Here is a 5,215-nt window from a genome sequence, read left to right as displayed (position 1 = left end):
CACAGCTAAGGCTGGACATCCAAGGCTTTAAACAAGGAGATAATGAATCTCTTTATGATGCCTGGGAGAGATACAGAGAAATGCTACGAAAATGCCCCTCTGAAATGTTTTCAAAGTGGGTTCAGTTAGACATTGCATCTATTTGCCATTCAGGAAGCACCATGGTTTGCCGATATTGCAAACTATAAAGCTGCAAGGTTCATACCCAAGGAGTACAATTGAATACAAAAGAAAAAATTAGTTACTGATGCAAAGTACTACTTGTGGGATGAACCCTATCTCTTTAAGAGATGTGCAGACGGAATCATCCGTAGGTGTGTCCCCAGAGAGGAAGCACAGAAAATCCTATGGCATTGCCATGGATCTCAATATGGAGGACATTTCGGAGGTGAGCGAACAGCCACCAAGGTCCTCCAATGTGGCTTCTATTGGCCCACACTCTATAAAGATTCCCGAGAGTTTGTACGTAATTGTGACAGTTGCCAAAGAGCTGGTAACGCCATGCCTCAACAAGGAATCTTGGAAAGGTCCTCCAATGTGGCTTCTAGATAAGAAGTTCATTGTCAATGGACAGAGAATCAAACATTATCTTGAAGGCAACACTGAGCAAGAATGCTCAAGGCTGAAGCTAGATTAAAAGCTTAGCAAAGTCCAGCTAAGGACAGTAAAGAAGCGCTTGTTGGGAGGCAACCCAATTTTTATTTATTCTCATGATTTTTCATGTTTTATTAGGTTCACGATCATGTGGAGTCACAAAATAAATATTAAAAATTGAAAACGGAATCAAAAACAGCAGGAGAAAAATCACACCCTGGAGGAAGCACCTGTCTGGCGTTCAACGCCAGAACAGAGCATGGTTCTGGCGTTCAACGCCAGAAATGGCTAGTAAATGGGCGTTGAACGCCCAAAATGGGCACCAACCTGGCACTGAACACCCAGAGTTGTGTGCAATTCCCTCTTCTTTTGCTTGAGGGTGAGCAACATTCTAAGTTTGGTGTGGTAAAACAATTATGTAAAGGATCTATAGCTCAGTGGTAGAACATGTGGCTGCAAATCAAGAGATACCTCAGGGGATGCACTTCCTTCCACATAATTATTGGAAGCAACTGAGGATAGAAATACCAAAAATCACTAGGAATCAAGCCATAAAGGCAAGGAAGAGACATAAAAGAGCTCAAGAACATCATTGGTGCCTCAAGAAGGAAATGCCATCATCACTAAGGTGGACTCATTCCTTGTTCTTACTTTCTCTGTTTTTCATTTACTCTATGATAAGTGCTTATCTATGTCTGTGTCTTCATTACATGACCATTAGTAGTAATTAGTGTCTAGTTTGATTTTATCCCCAATTAAGTTATAGTCTATTTTTCTCATCATCAGCAAACACGAATAAAATAGTAGATCTTTTGAATAAGAGGCAATAAAATTTCGAGTTTAATAAGAGAAATTCTAATTAGTTAAATGTGGTGGCAATGCTTTCTGTCTTCTGAATGAATGCTTGAACAGTGCATATGTCTTTTGAATTTGTTGTTTAAGACTGTTAAATATGTTGGCTCTTGAAAGAATAATGAACATGAGACATGTTATTGATAATCTGAAAAATCATAAAAATGATTCTTGAAGCAAGAAAAAGCAGCAAAGAACAAAGCTTGCAAAAAAAAAAAAAAAGAAGAAGCAAGCAGAAAAAGCCAATAACCCTTAAAACCAAAAGGCAAGGGCAATTAAAAAGGATCCCAAGGCTTTGAGCATCAGTGGATAGGAGGGCCTAAAGGACTGAAATCTCATGAGTCTCTAAACCCCATTGTTGGGGGTGAGGAGCTCTGCTGTGTCTCAATGAATTAATGCAAGTATTTCTGTTTTCCATTCAAACACGCTTGTTCCTATCTAAGATGTTCATTCGCGCTTAACTGTGATGAAGGTGATGACCCGTGAATCTGAATCCAACAACATCAGCAGTCCTTCTTCAACCTCTGAATCTGATTTTTGCTCAAGTCCCTCAATTTCAGCCAGAAAATACCTGAAATCACAAAAAAATACAAAAACTCATAGTAAAGTCCAGAAATGTAAATTTAACATAAAACTAATGAAAATATCCCTAAAAGTAACTAGATTCTACTAAAAACAATGCCAAAAAGCGTATAAATTATCTGCTCATCACCAAATCTAGGGAGCTTTCAAATTCCATGCACCATTGGGAGCACAACCTTTGAGAAATCCCTATGTGATCTGGGGGCAAGCATAAATCTAATGCCCCTATCTGTGATGAAGAAGTTGCAAATCCAAGAGGCACAACCCACACAGATAGCATTATAGATGACAGACAAATCTATGAAGCCTGCATACGGATTAGTGGAGAATATCTTGGTCAAAGTAGGTAAGTTCTTTCTCCTAGCAGATTTTGTGATTCTTGACACGGGGGAGGATAAGAATGCCTCTATAATTCTAGAAAGACCATTCCTAGCCACTGGGAGAGCTCTAATTGATATAGAAGTGGGTGAATTAGTGCTCAGAGTGCATAACGAGCAACTGGTTTTTCATGTCTTCAAAGATATACATTCAGCAGGTAAAGAAGAGAGGTGCATGCAGACTGAGCTTATTGATCCAAACCTTCAAGAACCCCCTAATGATGCACAGCAGAAATTGCAGCTCAAACCTCCTTTAGTGACAACCAATAAAATTCCTCCTGACATCAAACCTAAGTTTGGTGTCGGGAATGCATCATCAACCAAGGAGGAGGTCCCCAAAATGAAGAAAGTACCCAGAGGATGGAGAAACAAAAAGATCCCCACTGAAGATTTCTCCCCAGGAATGAAGGTGGTGTTGACTAGGGATCCAGTATGAATTTATACAGTAAACAGAATCCTCTTTCTGGAGCATATTGAGCTGATTTATGGAGACATAGAAAAGAAGTTCAAAGTAAGGGGTGAAGAGCTGAGCCCCTATGATTCTCCTCCTTAGAGGAGCTGACCGTCAAGCTTGTGACGGTAAAGAAGCGCTTGTCGGGAGGTAACCCGATAATTTCGTATCCTTAGCTATTTTTCGTAGTAGTGATTTTCTTATTTATTTGATTTTTATTGAGTTTTTACTATTTTTCTGATCATGCAGCTATTTTATAACAGGAACCGAACACTTCAGGTGACACAAAAAAAAAAGAGCACACGACGCGCAAGCGTCACTGACGCGTACGCGTCATATGTGTGTGCGTGAAAAATAAAATTGGACAGAGAGTTGAGCAGGAGTGGGGCTGGAACTGTGCTGGGCGCACAAGCTGTCTCATGCGTACGCGTCCCTCATGCGTATGTGTCGCTTGCGTTTCCACCAGTCCACGCGTGCGCGTCCCCCACACGTACGCGTGACCTTGAAAAACGGCATAAATGGGTGCATGGCCAGAGAGTTATGATGGTGTGGGGCTGGAATGGTGCTGGGAGCACAAGTCCCATCACGTGTACACATCCCTGACACGTGCGCATCATTTTCCAATCCTGGCCATCCACGCGTACGCGTGCGCGTCGCATGCGACGCCCAAATTAAACCCCTCAGCGCTTGATTTCAAATCATCCACCCCCCAATCCTAATTCTCTCTTGTTCTTTTATCCTTTTACTCTTCTTTCATCATACTATTTTTTTCTGTCTTTTTTTTATGTCCCTCTCTATTTTCAGCTCTTCTTTGCTTGAGGACAAGAAAACCTTTAAGTTTGGTGTTGTCGCTTCGCTTATGGCTTTTCTATGGGACCAAAGGGAGGCAAATCATCTTCACTTAGGAGCATAGCCAGAGGAATGAGATGGCCACCAACATAACTAAGGTGGTTGAGTTCTTTTCATTCTATATTCCTTCCCACTCTTACCATGTTATGTTCCGGTTTTCTGCTATTTTACTTTGTTTATTGCATGATCCTTTATTAGTTAGATTCCTAGGTTCGAGTTTAGTTCTGTTATTTTGAAATTTTCTGTTAATTGCTTTAATGTTGAAAGGTGCCTCATATATTGCCCACTGAGCTTGAAATAAAAAAGAACGAAGAAAAGATGTAGTGCATGAGAAATTGAGTTTAATTTTTAGAGTACTCTCATTTATTCAAATGTGGTGGTAATTTTTGTGACTCTGAATGCATGACATGAACATTGCATATTTAAATTTGAATCAAAGAATGTTGATGTACAAGGAACAAGAATTTAGAGAACTATTATGAAGTCTCTGCAATAAGTAAAAGTTTAATCCTTGAAGCAAAAGAAACAACATTGAAAAAAAAAGGGGATATAAAAGCAAGGTCCAAGGCTCTGAGCATCAATGACTAGGGAGGTCAGACATGATTAAAAGCTCAAAGAGTTGTTTCCCTAGTCATATGCTTGTGGTGTTCTTGTGTCAAGTAATCCTTGAGACAAAACATTTAGAGTCGAGATCAATTGCAATTAGCAGAGTATGCCAAAGGCTTTGAGCACCACTGTCTGGGAGTAGCTGAAAGGAAAATCATAACTTAAAGAGAGTTCCCCAGTTAAGTGATTGTGGTATTTTTGTGTCAAGTAATCCTTGAGACAAAACATTTAAAGTCACATCTAGGCTCAAGGTGCAAAGCACCAAAGAAAAGAGAATCAAAGAAAAGATGCTGTGTTCAAGGGTTAAATTGAGTTACAAAAGATCAGAGAATTCATAATATTATCCAGATTCTAATTCTGAATGACAGTGACTTCCTTCTGATTCAAAGGAGAGTGAGATGCCAAAACTGTTCATAATTGCAATTGATAAACCCCACTTTGAGAAGAGACAGGAGCTTAATCCAATTCTCATTCTCATGCAAATTCACACTCTAAGCCTACATTAGTTTGGTTGCTTGAGGACAAGCAACAATTCAAGTTTGGTGTTGTGAAGCGTGAGCATCTTCCCTATCTTTTCCTAGTAAATTTGCATTTAAATTGTTGAGTTTAATCAAGAATTAATTATCTTTTAGCCACTATGGATGCTACTTTGAGTTGTGTGCAATTCTGTTTATTTTAGGTAGCATTTGGTTGGATTTGATGGAGCTTCCACAGAAAAAGAGAAGAAGGTCATATAGGGCAGGAATGGCTTAGAGGATGGAGAGGAAGCTTGCACAAATGGAATCAGCACAAGAATTAAAGGAGATGACAGCAAAGAGCGACGCGTGCGCGTACCTGACGCTTGCGTGTGATTTGGAGCTTTTAATGGCGACGCGTGCGCGTACCTGACGCGTACGCATGAAAA

The sequence above is a fragment of the Arachis ipaensis genome, chromosome B10, assembly GCF_000816755.2.
Source record: "Arachis ipaensis cultivar K30076 chromosome B10, Araip1.1, whole genome shotgun sequence".
In the NCBI taxonomy this organism is placed as follows: Eukaryota; Viridiplantae; Streptophyta; class Magnoliopsida; order Fabales; family Fabaceae; genus Arachis; species Arachis ipaensis.
Note: the sequence above shows the minus strand (reverse complement) of the source record.